The sequence below is a fragment of the Toxotes jaculatrix genome, chromosome 14, assembly GCF_017976425.1.
Source record: "Toxotes jaculatrix isolate fToxJac2 chromosome 14, fToxJac2.pri, whole genome shotgun sequence".
Taxonomy (NCBI): domain Eukaryota; kingdom Metazoa; phylum Chordata; class Actinopteri; family Toxotidae; genus Toxotes; species Toxotes jaculatrix.
In genome coordinates, this window is record NC_054407.1 from 20357069 (window position 1) to 20373683 (window position 16615).

Sequence of the window (16615 nt, forward strand, 5' to 3'; positions counted from 1 at the left end):
CTGTGGAACAGATGCACATGATTAACTCAGGCTACTTCAGATTAGTCGCCTTTTGAAGTTCAAGTTCCTTTTTTGTGACATTTTCTTTTGGAGACCAGCGATCCCTTGTAACCCGAGACAGAGGGGAGGGCTGGGTGAGCTGCGAGGAAGGGAGAGAGGTGGCGTGGGGGTCTTTTTGGGTGGTCCACCCCTGAAAGAGGAATGCTGAAAGTTTGCCTTTGAGCTCATACAGATTGCTCTGTTGCTCAGTATCTGATTTGGCCGTCTAAACCTAAACCACACCACCTGCAAACAGGCATGTTGGACCATGGTCATGCTAAAATGCGTCATTGCATTAACCCATCAATACTTCAGAGAACGGACACCCGAGTCAGTTTCTTGCTTTACAGTCCACTAACCTGTTTTAGTTTGGGCATAAATTAAAAATTTAGTTGACTTTACTTTCTTTTTTAGACCACTAATTATCACTGACACGCAGTCAGCTGAACAGAAGCGGTGTTTTTTTTTTCATTATGAGTAACAATTTAAAAAGATAATGATTTTTGCTCACACATTATCTATGCTGTTTTAAGGGAAATAGTTTTTCGATGCAGGAATTTCAGTTAAAACATTTCAGTAAATCTTCAGTCTTCATTTCACCTGCCACTTCTGTTACTGTACCAGGGAAGTTGACACATGTTGATGACAGGCACCCTTAAAATAAAGTATGATGACAGGTTTAAAGCTAGTCCAGCTTCTGTTCAGTATGTGCAGTTAGGCTGTGCTCACAGGCCTTGGTGGTTGAAAGAGCAGCCTTTAGTAGACTGAATCACACACACACTTAAAGGGGAAAGTTTATAATTGGACCCTGGGAAGAATTGCCTCTGTTCTAATGAAGAAGCTAATGGGCTTGAAATGAAAATCGTTAGCTGAGGGGAGAGTGAATGTTGGATTCACACAAACAGGCTATTAAACATACCTCTCTTTGAGCTCTAATATCTTTTTAATGAATAACTTTTGACAACGGCTTAATGTGAGCCCATGTATCTTTAGTTTTTTGTAATCCATTAATTTCTAATAGTATAATATGACAACACTTAATGATCTCCTGTATATCAGTAGTAAGAAACAGTAGGACATGTCTAGCAGAGTTGTAATTTGTCTTTCATTTTGAAGGTTCTTCTCCTCAGCCTTGTTAATTGTTAATTAAATTCACTTTGGATCCCATGATGTCAAAAGAAAAATCCCCCAGAAAACAGCACCACTGTGGAAAATATGGAGGAGAACTAAATTAAGCAAAGGCTTTAGGACCGTCTCAAAATCTCAGAATATAAAACCCTACTTGAGCCTTCACTGAGTGAGTAGTGGTGCAGAGCCTTTGCTTGGGGACACTGAGGCAGAGACAAACATATTGTCTTTTGTTGTGATCTCCTGCAGTTAAAACAGACCTTACATTAAAGTTCTGATTTAAAGTGAGAGATATACACTTCCTCACCACAGAACGTTGTAGACAGAGGACTCTAGTGGAGACAGGCAGTAGTTAAAGGATTAGTATGTACTCTTCATTTATCTTCAGCTCTGATAACCTGGTGTACAGCTCCTGACTAGTGAGCAAAACCTCACAAGCGTTTCAGCCTTCTCCTAAACGCTCAGAAATTTTTTTTTTAGTGTGAAAAACTCTAGGAAATTACTTTTCCTGTTCATACTGTCACTAAATAATGCTAAGCAACAGCTTCATGTATATCACATCCTCAAAATAATCCACATACAATCTGCATTTTTAAAGTTTTACAATCAGTTTTTCAAGTGCATACAATTTAAACTCTACCTGCGGTTTACCTGTGTTATATTTGTCCTGGTGGTTAAACTGAGTGTAGCATAGGTCAAGTTATAAGAGCACATCTCTGCTAATAAATATGAAGTAAAATGTCTGATATACAGAATCAGGAACACTGTTTGGAACTGATTTTGCATTGCATTCTTAATTCACCAAGCATGTATGCAAAAAAAAAAAAAAAGTTTAATTTGGAGAAACAGTCCCTGTTGACAAAGGTCGCGGACTCATTTGTGCTTTACATAAATCTGATATGCATTTATAGAATGGAAACCAAATGTTTATAAATGATGAATTACTTGGCTTAATCCTCCAGCATATGTGTCGCAGAATTGGATAAATGCATTCCTCCCCCTGCGCTATGCAACAAACTGCACGCAAGAAAAAAAAAAGAAACAGCATTAAACACTAAACAGTTACTGTATGTCTTTATCTGCATGGCACTGGATAAGCTTCATAAATTAAAAGGCAAAAAAAGTGAGGGCTCATGATGGAAAGCTGCATGAAACTAATAACACCAGTTCTCCATAAAACTTGATGAAAAAGACGACTGTGTCCAATCAAAGCAGCCGAGAGGAATTTTCTGATGCTGCCCACTACTTTTGAGGAGCCCTCTTTAAATAGCACTAAATAGAAAAATTGTGAGAGCATTGTTTTTGCTTTATAGTAATGATTATGTGGTTTAGCTGAAATAGTATTAATCTGAATCCGCCTACTTATTTTTAACCAAAGACACATAGTTTTCCTTCAAAGAGATCAGAGATTTCCTCGCTTATCGAAGTGAGTATGGGCAGCAAAAGATTTTAGGAGGCATAATAATGTGAGTATTTTGTGTTTACTAAAATCTGCAGCTGCCCTTGTGAGATTTCCTTACAGATTGCAGATCACGGGCGCTCTGACAGATCATGAGGCAAGTGTTCGAGATAGTTTAGCGATTGTACGACATTTTCCTCAGTCACTCCTCCATCTGTTTCCAACCTGCTGCAGGGACCAGACAAAACCACCCTGCCAAGAGATGGAGTCAGTGAAATGTTTGAAAGTCCATTGCCTCGCAACTCATCAGTAATGAAGTGTTTGAAACAGTGCGGCTGGAGAGGAGGAGGAGAGGAATGAGGCGGTTTCAGGCTCTGTGACAAATCCTCTGCAGGTTTCTAATGGCTGAAAGAGTCATACAACACTTTGGCCTGATCATTAATTAAGTCTGACGTTCTGAGACACTTTTCTTCATCAGTGTCTTCTGACGTGACAGTGAGGCTTTACTCAGTATTTCACCTTAGACGGTGACGGTGAGGGAATCACATCTGGACTCCCTGATGGGTGGACAGTGTTTGGTCACTGAAGTAAACCACAAGCTCTTTTGTAGTTGAAATTAAAGCATTCCCTCCAGGGGTGAAACTGCATTGTTCCAGATTTATATTCATTTCCAAGGAAAGCAAATGGTAGGGTTTACCAGAAGCTGGACAATGAGTTTATTTGATACTTATGACTAAGTCTCCACTTTCTATTAGAGCATACTTTATATGGCTCAGGTGTCATCACGAGACCAAAGTATGAAACACAGTCACTTGATAACAGATGGTCATTTGTGGAGAAAGATCATAACCCTTCGCTGTTCAAATATTGACTCCTTGGCTGAAGACTTTGAGAACTTCCCAGTTCTTGAGCTGGTGTTTACAGCTGATGTTTGTTGTTTCTGGCGATCATTCAGACTTTTGTCCACAGTTCTTGCCTCCACAGTTTTTGCTGTTCCAGTTTTGATGTTCCTGTTTGTTTTTCTGGGGTGTTCCTGTATTTGGTGTGTACCAACAGATATCTTAAGATGGTGAATGTCTTGTGGTTAGCGCTGACTCCCTGGGACTTGGAAACTCTAGCTCGATGTTCTAACTGTCCAATAATCTTAACTTACTTAACTTTAACTTTAACTTTAGCCTTAACCTTACCTCGGTTAAGGTTAGGGAAAGATTGTGGTCATGGTTAAAAGACACCAAGATTGACATTGTTGGAGGGAGACGTGATGGAAACCACAATCTTGCATTCAGTCAGTGTTGCCAGATAGGGTGTTCTGCCCAGTTTGGGACTACTTTTTATTTAATTGGGTGGGTAAAAGCTGTCTTGGCTGGGCTATTATAATGCTGGCTACTTTTTGTACCATTTAAGCAGTTTCCACCGATGAAACTTCAGGCTGTTTTCCAATAAACCAGCCCCTCATCTCATCCAGAATGTATGATTGAAGTTGAAAGGGCACTGAGTTCAGCAGATCAGTTCAACACGTAATGACTGATGACTTGAACTTGTTTCCTGCTCCAGTTATTTTTTTTTGCCATCTGTGATAAAAGACTTGAAAAAGATTGCACCCATGAAACTTTTTAACGTATCATGAATTTATAATTATGGTTTTGAATTTGCCCAATTATAATGATAAAACTGAAAAATTGATGGATGCAAGACTGATAATGAAACTTAAAAAGTGAGTCATTTTTCTGATGATTGGACAGCTGCTGCTTGAACTGCTTTTTGTCAGTCCAATCTGGCAACACTGGTTCTGCAGTTTTTGGTTTGATAGAATGATATTATCATCACAAAAGTCATTCTTTGCACAAGATGTTGCTGGTCATGGCTCCCCCTCTAGCTTGGCCTGCTTTAGCTAACTCTTCAGTCATTTTTGCTAGCTCTTTAGCAGATTCATCATGGTGGATTAGCATTTAAAAAGTATCCAAGTCATTAATGAAAAGTCATGAGTTTCTCACATTACAACAACAAATTAATTTGGCAGTTATAAATGTCAGTAATAAAGGGTCGTGGTTTCTCACTTTGCCGTCAAGATGAACTAAAGCACTAAAAAGATAGTGTTATTGTGCTAAAAGGGAGATAAACACCAGCTAAAGGGATATTTTACAATCTGGACACCCAATTGTTGTCTTTTGGTGATCTGTAAAGCCTTATTAAAGCCATTACAACCAACTAATAAATGTAAAAAGTATATTTTAAAGTGGTACTATTAAACATTTATGTACTCACGGGCAAATCCAAACCATGTTCTTTAAAAAAAAACTCAAAGAAGCCATAAAAAACTATTTGTGAATGCAGTTTGATCTGGCTCACAAACGAGGCTCATATTTTATGCCCTCCATACATTGACTGTTTCTGCTTCACATTCAGCGTTCAGTGCACAAAGTGCCACATACCCCACAGTAACATAAAGGAATGGGGATTATCTTTTCAATTTACCCAGCTCTTGATGTTATGCAAACAAGATGGAGAAGGGAGGACAAAAATCCGGTTAGTTGGACACCATGGAATCTATTTCTTGAACCCAGAGGAGCGAGATATCTGTCAGGCTTTAAGTCCTAATGTGCTGCAGCTGATCTCCCCAGCTTTCACGGCCTCATTCCATCTTTCAATCACAGGATTATAACAGATTCTTAATAGGACACAGACTCCACATTCCCTGAGTCCATAAAGACCCACGGGCAGCCAAATCATATTGTTCACATTCGGCTTGAAACAGTCTGAAGATGACAAAAAGTCTGTGACACACACATATTCATATCCACACACTGTTCTCATCAGGCCATGGCCAGGAGGAGAGTGAGGCGATGATCTGCACATTGTGCTCACAGCTCCACTGGTAACTGTGAACCTTAAGGAGCGCAGAGGAGCTGGGGAGGGGACATTAGTTTGTAATCTTTGGATGGAAATGTACCATGAGGAAATTAAGTTAGATCTTTGGAAACTTTGGAGGACATTACTATCAAGGCCTTCCATCCAGTTAATTTCAATCCGTGTAACAACTATTGGTTACTGAACTAAGTCTAGTTCCAGAAACAGATTGTTTGTGTTATCCAAATTTAACATCTTACAAATCTTTTTTTTAACGAAATTCTCCATTTGTGTTTCCCCAGACAGTATTTCCTACAGCAAAAGGAAAAGTCCTGGTGTTTGTATTATGAAACGCCAGAAATATACCCACACACATCCACCAGGATGGAGATACCAAATTGATTAGACTAATTCAGACTGCTGAAAGCTCATGTTGGCTTTGGCTTTGATTGCCTTTTTGCACAAACGACAACTGTGGATTTTGTTCCCCTTTCTTTTTGAAAATCCATTGCCTCGCAATGTTTTTCTTTACAGTGTAGTCATGGCACAACCCCCCTCACCTTTCCAACACCAGAAATGAGACTACTGTGGCCAATTTTCATCTCTCCAGTGGCTTAAAGGAAAAAAATGTCACCTGCTTTATGTGCATCATGATTTATTCTCTATGTGTGCTTCCACTGGCCAGTTTGTTTCCTTTTTATTTTTATCAGTACATAAATTTTCCCCCTCAGCTTACCCTAAAAACTTTTTTCTTTTCTGCAATATTCTATTTTCTTTTTCATTTCCAGCAATCCACTCATGTTTTTTTTAATTATTATTTTCAAATGGAAAATCTGCATTAAAAAAGTGGATGGAAGTTCACTGAGTGACTACAGGCTCTTCACCAGACATTTGAGAGTGGCCATTAGGAACGCACATAAAAGCTTTTGTAAGTGTTTTGACAACACTTCGCACAAACTTGCTAGTTTGAAATATACTGGGGCTTTTAGTTTGGTGCAATTTTTGTTTTCACAACTTGAAACCTATAAATTTACTCAGAGTATGTATAAAAATAGTTGGAAGAAACTTTTATGCAAGACTCCCATCACAGACGTAGCTTGGTTTTTCCAAAAGAAGATCTGTTTGATGCTGTGCTAATGCTGCGTCCCCTCACTGAGCCAAAGAAAAAAGCTTAGTCTTCTTAGTTTCTAATCATGTGTTGGGCAAACATAGGGGCTCCATAGTGACCTAAGAACGCAGCATTTAAAGATGTTTTCTGGGTCACCGAAGCAGAACTCAACACTGTCACACTGTCACACACACACCTGAGGATAAAAAAGAGGGCTGACAGAGATTGTGTATCACTCCAAAACTAAAAGATTTCTACAAACATGACCTCATGCAGGAACACAGGAGAAAAATGAGAAAGGTTTTCGTGTTTTGTGGAGTTGAATTACACACAAATGCAAACAGGCTTGCGTGCACATACACAGTGACTTATGGGAGAGTCAGACACTGCTGAGTGGTTGCATTGTTGATGACAAGGGCCCGTGAAGGAAGGACAGGCTTCCTGTCTGTGATCTTGTTGTCGTGGAGACAGCAGGCTCCAGTCAAATAGATTACCCAAGATCCTTTGATCTTTAAGAGGGAAACCAAAGAGGATCCTTAAATTGGCACCACTTTTCCACATTAAACAAGCCACTGGCATAGTTTGGGAGTTTTTCTGTCAACGACTTTCATCTGACTTGATGCTCGCAGGAAAAAATTGCATTTTAAAACTCTTAAACCAGCACTTTATTGGTTTAGCAACACAGTGATTTGTTTGAGGCAGGAAACATTTTATAGGACGAGGGGGATGTCAGCGGACAGAGTCACAGAGACACTCGAGCTTTAGTAAAACTTTCTTTAAAATGCTGAACTATTGATAATATACATTTTTATGCGTGGCTTAGATTGGATGAGTTGGCATATCAAAAGAAAGAAATGAAAGAAAATGCAATGTGGGCTGGCAGAAACAGATTTTTGGATGTTGTGGTGCTCCCTTCTGCTGTTCTACTGTAGACAAAGTAGTCGTGTCATGCTGCCCCTCACTGTAACCTGCCTCCACCCCACAACTGAAAGACCAAAAAAAATTAAATAAATAGGCATGTTGTGGAGTATGTAACCGTTCAGTTCCCTGCTGAAGTCCAAAAAAAGTTAAAAAAAAAAAAAAAAAAAAAGTGGATCAGAAGTGAAAATTGGTGATTGGAGATGATTGGTGTTTGATTAATTATATAATCTTGTGACGTTCTCTTCAAAGATTTACATACAGCTTATTGATATGTTTCATACACTCCCAACCAGTCAGATGATATCATGGTGTCCTTGTACCAGTAATTCAGCTTCTCTTGCCAATTCACCAGCATCACCGAGGCAAACTCTGCCATGTTTATTATACTTGACTATTAAAGTGATTTTGATCCTGCAACTCATTTAAAACCTCTAGAAATTCTCCAGCAATACACTCAAACGCTGTCAGTCACAAAACTGCTCTCAGTATTTGTCTTCATCTTTAATAAACAAAATCAGCTCTGTGTTGTTTTTGTTCGCCGGCTCTGATTGCCTTCCAATCAAAACAGCTGGATCATTCTATTGTACTTACCAGCATCTAGCGTCAATTACCCAGCCATTGTATTGCCCTGCTTTGGTTTACTGCATAAACAGTTATCTGACATGTGAGATAAACAGTTCATGTCATGTTTGCCTCACAGAGAGATGGAGAAAGAAAGAATCAGAAAGAGGAAGCAGAGGGAGAGAAAGATGATGGAAAGACTGACTGATTCTCTGCTCTAATCCTTCCTTCCTCTCCAAGCAGACAGAGATGGGAAAACATCATTATACAGAGGTCAGATTAATGTTTCTGTCTGTTGCTTTCATTTCTTTTCATGTCTTCTCAGCTACATTATTGTCCCGGGTGACCGGCGACCCGAGGGAAATTCTTAATGTACGTCTTTATGTTTTCTGTGGTCGAAGTCGAAGACAGAGCTCCGTAGGCTTCCTGCCAAACTCCACAGTGTCACATGAGGGTCATAAATCAAAACTATTATGAGGTTTGTGTAATGGTACAGTACTGGCGGTTATGGAGAGTCGTGGAGGAGACGGATTCGATTCAGTTTGTGTTCTGTCATGCTGCTGATGCTGGAGTGGTTGTTGGTGGCCCAGTGGTCAGACAGACTGTCCTTCAAACACGGGACCAGCGTTGAAAACCGACTGTGTCAGCAAATATTCAGACTGCTGAAGTGTCCTTAAAGGAAAAGTCAGCACGGAAAAACACTTGCCGGTGATGTACAGTGGATTTCAGAGAGTCCATTTTTATTGTCTTGTAGTGTGTTTGACTCATTATGGTAACTGGGCAAACATAGATAAGACCACAATTTCCAGCACAGCTGATGATGGAGTTTGACATCAGAATTATTCCCAATTATCTTTAATCTGCATTTGTACACTTCAGGGTTCATCTTCTTTCTAGAAAGTCAGTGCATGAGTGGCTGAGAGACAACTTTCTCCATGGACTGGAGTGTCAATTAGTGGTTTACTGAACGGAGAATTGACTGTCAAGATGGCCGCCAGTTCATTCCAGTCAAAGCTGCTTCAGGTTCCCACATTTCTGAGTTTTAGAGCAGGAGCATTAGACTCCTTTTTTGGCTGAGACGACCCGCTCAGCATGAAAATTACTCAGCCATTTTACTGGACTTAAAGGCTTGAATATATAAAGATTAAAATTTATGTTTGTGATGCTTTTATTCTTTGCTCTGTGTTAAATTACTTCCTGTCATCTTCGACAGATCTCAAGAAAATTTCAAGCAAGCAGGATGCACCTTGGAGTGCCACAGCAAAGGGTCTAAATACTTTTGTATACGAGAGATTTCACTTTTTGATCGTTAACAAATTTGCAAAAATTTCTAAAATGTTTTCACTTTGTCATCATGGATTACTGAGTGTAGGGTAATAGGAAAAAGTGGCATTTTTAATCTATTTAAAATTAAATCTACAGCAACAATAATGTGTGCAAAAAGTGAAGGGGTCTGAGAACTTTGTGATGCCTTTATATCTGATGTGATGTACTTTTTAATGTAGTTTTTAATGACAGACTTTGGCTTATAACTTAAATTTTACACTGTGGTGTTTCTACTCTTGCTTAAGTGAAAGATCAGAGTTGTTCTTCTGCAACTGACCTGATCTGATTTGAATATACTACAACAGTGTGTTGCTGCAACAAACAACAAAACATGCTGCATTTTGTGGAACAGCAGCAACTCTTTTTTTCCCCTTTCTTTTTTGACCAGAATAACTTTTGCTGTCTTGCTTTTACTGCAGCCACCACTCCCTCCACCTACACAGAACAAAATCCAAAAAGGAGCAAATTCGGGCATGTTTTCCAGAGAGTCGTCACAAGTCATTCTGGGAAATGTAGGAAACGGCTAACCGGAGTGAAAAGGTTAACAGGAATAAAAGAGGGAACAGTAAGTAAAACACACCGATCACAAATTAACTTTAATCACATTCACTGCATTGTTTCAGTGACAGTGTAAGTGTCACAGTCATTGTCTTGTGATTCTGAGCTGGTTTTGATTTTACCTTCCTCATTAAATCACAATTCTTGATTTTAAACAATACAGTTTTCCTCTGTGTATGAGTCTGACAGAATAAGAGTCGTGGCCCCATGAATCTGATTCACATGTTTATGTGATGAGATATACTGCCTGCGTTTTATTGTTAAGTCATATACAGATACAGTGTCCAGGCATTTTATGAGAAAAACTTACATCAGTAAGTCTTGTCATCCACTGTTAATATTTGTCTTTTTTCTGACCACAGCAACACTAAACAGCCAGTAAATACTACAATCAAGTTAAATTTTATCTGAGCATTTAGCAACAGTGGTCATGGATCTTAATAAACATGAGCCAACCAGTTTGAACAGCTGCTAAATTGTTTTGGAAGAGATTTTGTGGACAAAAAAATTGAACTGCCATAAACACATCCATCTTCATTTTTGCAACTTTTAATGACAAATAGCCACAGTTCAATACAAGAGCATCTTTTCCTTCAGCCAAAACACAGCCTGGTTCCCTTAAAGGGACAGAGCTTTCCTTCTGAAGGGTAAATACAGCAACATTTTCGTTCTCCACAGCAAGTAGACATTCAGGTAAGAAATATTTTAACTTGAAATAAAACAGAAGAAATGTAAAATAACTGTTTTCAGTGAGGTATATCAAAAATGAAAGTATTGCCTTTTGTCTGTGCTGCATAAACATATCTGTATTGGCCTTCAAAAAGCATTATCAGCTGTAAGACCCCTTTCGTGTAGAACTGGATGGTGAGCTCCAAGATGGCAACCACAACATTAGACCACTCAACATGAAAACCTCTTTCCCTGGACTTAAAGGCTCGAGTTTTGATAATATAAGGCCTAAATTTAATTTCCTTCCTGAGGATCAATTCTATCTGTTCTTTTGTAAGGGCTGTGCAGGGGGGAAAAAAAGTCTTTCTCTGCCCAAGTGCATCATGTGACATGCAATATGAACTGCGGCCACTGTGCTCACAGCCTGGTGCTGTTCTTTGGGGCTTGAACCCAAAATACTACATCCTTGTGTGCTGATGACTTGATGTTTTGCTGCCTCAAAACCTCACATGACAGTCACCATTTCGCTTGTCTACGCAAACTGTTGCTGATCAAACGTTTTCAGTTCATCTCTGCCGTTTTGCTTTGGTGCGAGAAACTTTACAGTAAACTCGGCTGGCATGGAGGCGGCAACCCCCCCCCCCCCCCCCCACCCTGCACCCATCTTTTCTCTCTCTCTTTTTTTAAATTTTTTTATATATATATATATATATATGTGTGCCTCTCCACCACAAGCCAGTCCAAAGAGCATCTGGTTCCTCTTGGGCCTGCGGTCACAACACTGAGAGAGTGCCACATCAAAGCTCCCTCCATCCAGCCCGCAGAGAAGAGAGGAGAGCAAAGAGGGAGGAAGAAGACGAGAGAAAATCTGGGACAAATTCTGTTTCACACACACGCCGCAAATCTGTCTTTGCTCATGGAAAAACTGCAGCGCACATCAGTGGTGTTGTGTTGAGGATCCATCAATCTCCGTGCCCCGACCACTTAACTTTCACAGATAGTCTGACTTTGGCTCCCACGCTCATCTTTTTACTGCTTTAGAGGCTTTGGCAAGACAGTGTCAAGCTCTAAAGTTTGTTGTCACTTTCTATTGTATTAGTGTTACATCATTTTCGTACAATTATGTCAATGAAACTGCGATGGCAAGACTTCAGTTCAACCTCGGTATTCAGTGTGTTGTACTTGGAAATCCCTGAACAAACACAGCCGCACTGTGAAAAAGATCAGCGGTGATCAAAAATCCTCTTAAAGCCTTTCCTTTCTTCAGGCTGGGGCATGTACACACACAAACTCAGACACAGACACACACACACCCACAGGATCAAATGTTGAAGGGGTGTGATGGTACGTTTTGAAATGTGACCTTCAAGCAATTTCCTTGTCGCTTAAAGGCACCGAAAAACAGGAGTGTACCTGCCGCTTCCTGCTGCTCTCCGTGTTTGACAGCTGAGATCTCAAAGAACAATTTTCACTCTGCACAGACCTGTCCTGTGTGTTGCCAATTGATGTGAACGGTAATGAATTACCGTTAAATTATATTTAGGTCCTGCTCTGAGGCATCTATATTAGTAACAGATGACAGTAATGTGGGCCAGAGGGGTGGAGAGTTTCAAGGCTGGCCAGGGGTGAAAAAGTTATTGATTCAAACCCACTGGAGCTGAAGTGCTGTTAGGCCAGGACTGGTCCCTCATCTTGAATTTAGTCTCAAAAAGTCAGAATTAGTTTGATTTAGACAAATATGGTGAAATGTGACATTTTTGTTTCACCTATTTTTTTTTTTTTTTTACTATTAAATAACTGTCATCGAGGCGATGCTGGTTTTTATTGTGCTTTCAAATAATTCATAGTTTGTCAAAGTTTAGTGGGGATTTATTTTGGAATAATGTGAATAATTCATCATAATGTTGTGATATTAAATTCTATCCGGTTGTTGTATTGTGATGAAGTGTTTCTGTTTTTTTGTTAGAACTGCCTTCCCTTAACTTGCGTCATCTTTTTCTACATCAGTAAGGTATTTCCTTCCAGAATGCTTTTTGACAACCTCCAGAGAAGAGACCTGAACTTGTGGATTTTATGTAAAGGTCAAACGCACAATAACACTGTAACATAACATGATGAGAACAAAGATTGTGTTTCTCGCAGCTGCAGTGCTGTGGTATGAGATAAATATGCTGGCCACACAGCGTTAGTATGGACTGACCTCATCACTCTGAAAATCCAATGAAGGGTCAGAATCCCTCCTGCCCCAGGCTAGCAGGAGAAACTCTGAGTGCAGAGGTCAAATCCACCTGTCAGTGCCCAGACAGGTGGGATAAGGCTTAGAAGACCAACAAACTGATGACTTATTTGCTCCTTTAAAGTTTAGATCATTAGTCTAATCACATCAGTTTAACTGTAATATGTTAAATTACCTCAGTGTTGTATTATGTCAGTTTTAAGAGCTAAGAAACTCTAACATACTCAGGCTCAGTGAGTTTGTCCTCTGTTACATGAATTTAAATGATAATTGCAAAGATTTAAGTTTGCAACAGTCAAGACTTTAGACAATAGCTTTTTAAAGAGTTTATCTACTCTTTCTAAGGTCAAGAATTAAATTTCAGTCTCAACTTTTAAGCCAACATTGCCAAGAATTTATCAAAGTCTCCATTCAAACATCAACGCGATGCGTTGCTTTGATAAAACTATGACCTCCTGTGATTCTTGCATTTTCTTGTATTTATTGTACAAACTGTTTCCATGATAACAAAATGCATCTCTGCAGAGTGCAAATGCAAAATCTTTATAAACTGGCACAAGCTGTGAAACAAGCATTAATTCATTTGAAAAGTTCTTTTTATTACTCTCAGCTTCCATCTCCCCAAAGTCCTACCATAAGTAATAATGTCATCAGCTTGTCTGGTTAAAAACCAGGCCTTAAAGAAGTTCTATTAACTTAAAAGTGATGGCGTGACTTTAAAAGGCGATGACGGATGCATTTTTGGCTGTCTGGGTACTTCATCTCCGAGCGTCACCAGAATCCTCAGAGAGGCGCCTGATTTGCGAGGCTGCTCTGCCGTCATCTTCCTGCCACCTGTGAGCAGAACGTCAGGAAGCAGCTCACTGTTCCTCCTCCTCAGATTCGTGCCAGAGCCTTTGATGCATGCAGCTGCCTGTCACACCCAGGGGAAAACCACTTGGACAGAAATAAAATTAAATCTCTATATCTGAGTTCATGGCCACCCTTCAACAGAACTGTTAATTATTGTTGATTCCTTTTTTTTCTCCACATTATGTTTACAAGTTGCCAGCTGGTGCAATAAGTCCTGCAAACATTATTATGTTGAACAAAATTTGTTATTGTATAGCACCAAAATGTAGCTGGGACAACATCTGCTATCAAAACAGATGTTTTCAACTGTTACAACGACGTGAACATTTTGTCCCAGTCCATCAAATCTTTGGACACTAAAGCTAAAAAAAAAAAAAAAAAAAAATCAGTGTGCTGTGACTTTAAGTGATCATCACACAATCTTCATGCAAATTCGCAAAAACATTTTATTTCTGTGGAAACATCAACACAAAATGTGGTTACGTGGTTACGTTGAGTGACAGCCCCATAGACAGGCACTGGCAGTTAGCTCTTTGCTAAAGCATCTGCAGCTCCACCTAAAACCTCTCTATCTGAAACAGTCATGTTTAAAACACAGCAGCAACATTATGATCTCTGTTGTATGCTGTGTGTCGCGGTCGTACGGGGTCGAGCTAGTCGGGTCGGACTCGGGGACTGTCGTGTGGTGGATGTAGCTGCGTGTAGCTACCGCTTAGCTTGTTAGCCTTGCTGATTAGCCTTAGGCTTGCTCGGTTGCTCCGAGCTCAGTGGCCGGCTGTCCCCGGCTGACCCGTAAAGTAACCGCCTCTTCGCCAAATATGGAAAGTACACCCCCACTAAAATCCAAGATGGTTCAGCTCAAATGCCCATGGTTTGGTCACAAAACCGACTCCCCGAAACCAATGAGTGACGTCACGGGCGCGACGTCCATGTTTTACAGTCTATGGTCTGACTCGGGGATTGTCGTGTGGTGGATGTAGCTGCATGTAGCTGCCGCTTAGCTTGTTAGCCTAGCTGATTAGCCTTAGGCTAGCTCGGTTGCTCCGAGCTAAGTGGCCGAGTTCTCGGCCGGCTGTCCCCGGCTGACCCGTAGAGTAACCGCCTCTTCGCCAAATATGGTAGTACGCTCCCACTAAAATCCAAGATGGCGCAGCTCAAATGCCCATAGTTGGGTCACAAAACCGACTCCCCGAAACCAGTGGGTGACGTCACGGGTGCTCCGTCCACGTTTTATACAGTCTATGATCTTAATCCAGCAATGAAAGTAAAAGCACATTAAGTAAGTAAAGAAATAAGATTTTCTGGAAATTTGTCAAAAATCTGTGTTAAAGGTGGATGGAAACTTGGATAGAGAGAGGGATGAGGCATGACAGTTAAATATAGGAGTAACGGTGGACATTTTCAGATAGTCTCTCCTGGAAAATGTTTATAAAGTTACAGTCCTTCTGTCTCGCTGCCGTACAGCCATGACCAATCACAGAGTGAAGTGGGCTTCGGAAAGTTACAGAAACTGTTGGACGCAGACTCCCCAAATCCCACGTCAGAAATTTGTTGAGGGACATGGTTTCTGAAACTTTCTCTAGTTTTTCTCTTGTATACCCTGTTTTCAAACACTTGGTACCTACAGAGCTGGTTTTCTGGTCACCAGAGGAATCCATCATCTATATTTACGGTTATGGTCATGCTTTCAGCATAAATCACTGCAGCTCCAGTCGGCTGAGGACCTCTGTTTCCTCTGTCTGCTTCATACAGAACAGGACGGTGCAGAGTCAGCCTGTGTGTTCACCAAGCAGCTGGCACCACAGAGGACAAACAGGGGCCTGTCAAAGAAGGCCAGAGCCCACAAAAACCACAAGAATCCTGACTCTGGCATGGCAGAGCAAAAGCTTAGGCCTCTTTTAGGTTGGTTTAGAAGCAGAAAGGGTCATGCTGCATCATGGATTTCTTTTGATTTTAAGGATTTAAATCTTTTTTTTTAAGTGTCTGACAGTAATTAAACCTCTCTCTTGTTATTCATTCTCCTCACTTTGTTGTTTTTCCTCCCTCAGTTGGAGCCATTCGCCGTTGCTCATTCTTGTCCACCATGAAAAACAACCTCAGCAGTCCTGAAAATCGCCCAAGGTAAACAATCCATCACAGAAAACATGACAGCTTATGGGTTCTGTCAGTGTTTCAGCTTTATCATTATTCCTCTGTGCCGAGCAGAGTGTTTTCATATCAGCGCTACATTACGTTACGCTCTGCTTACTGTCAATCACCTCGCACCCGCAGGAAGACCTGGAGGTCTCCTGGAGGAAGTACTGGCTCAAAAGCTTGTTGCCTTACAATGCTCGCTGTAACATCTGAGTCTTTCTGTGGGACGATTTATTTCAAACTACTGGAAGTTGGACATGAAAGTCCGCATTTGTGAATGAAAAAAAAATTGCTATACGACTGATGGAAAAAAAATAAGATGAAGACAGCAGGATATGAGCTTCTTCAGCCTCGGCATGTTCTTTCTTCATTATTATATTTTTTTTTTTTTACAGGGACAATTTCTCCTTGACCCTGCAGGCCGCTTTATTTCAAAGAACTCCTCCACAATGGGATCTCTCATTGCACATGGGAGTATTTACCAATGCAACACAGATGAAAAGACCTCCCTCCCCTCCTCTCCTCCACCACCTCTCTTTTTTTTTCCTGCTTCTGTCTCTCTGTTTCCCGCTCTGAGTCTGGATTGATTTAACTGCACTGTTTCAACTGTCTCTGCAGCAGCAGATGTCGGCCATACTGAATCTGAACTTGGAGCCAGGCCTTCTCAACTGGGCTGTGGACTACTTCACATGTTTGACTCATTGTTTGGCTGGGGTGGGGTGGGGGGGCAGCAGAGGTGGTGGATGATCACCGTTCTCCTTCTGCGCTTGGAGCCAACATGGGTTGAGAAGTGTTTTCAGATACATTTTATGTGTTTAATCGCACAGGATCGGTTTAC

At 40.6% G+C, this 16615-nt stretch overlaps 1 long non-coding RNA gene across 1 annotated transcript; it reads left to right on the forward strand.

The window, feature by feature from the left end:
• Positions 1–9528: 9528 nt before the first annotated feature.
• On the forward strand, positions 9529–16368 carry LOC121193302. Its single transcript, XR_005895270.1, has 3 exons — positions 9529–9894; positions 15693–15765; positions 16173–16368. It is a non-coding gene; the product is annotated as an uncharacterized LOC121193302 (long non-coding RNA).
• Positions 16369–16615: the final 247 nt, after the last annotated feature.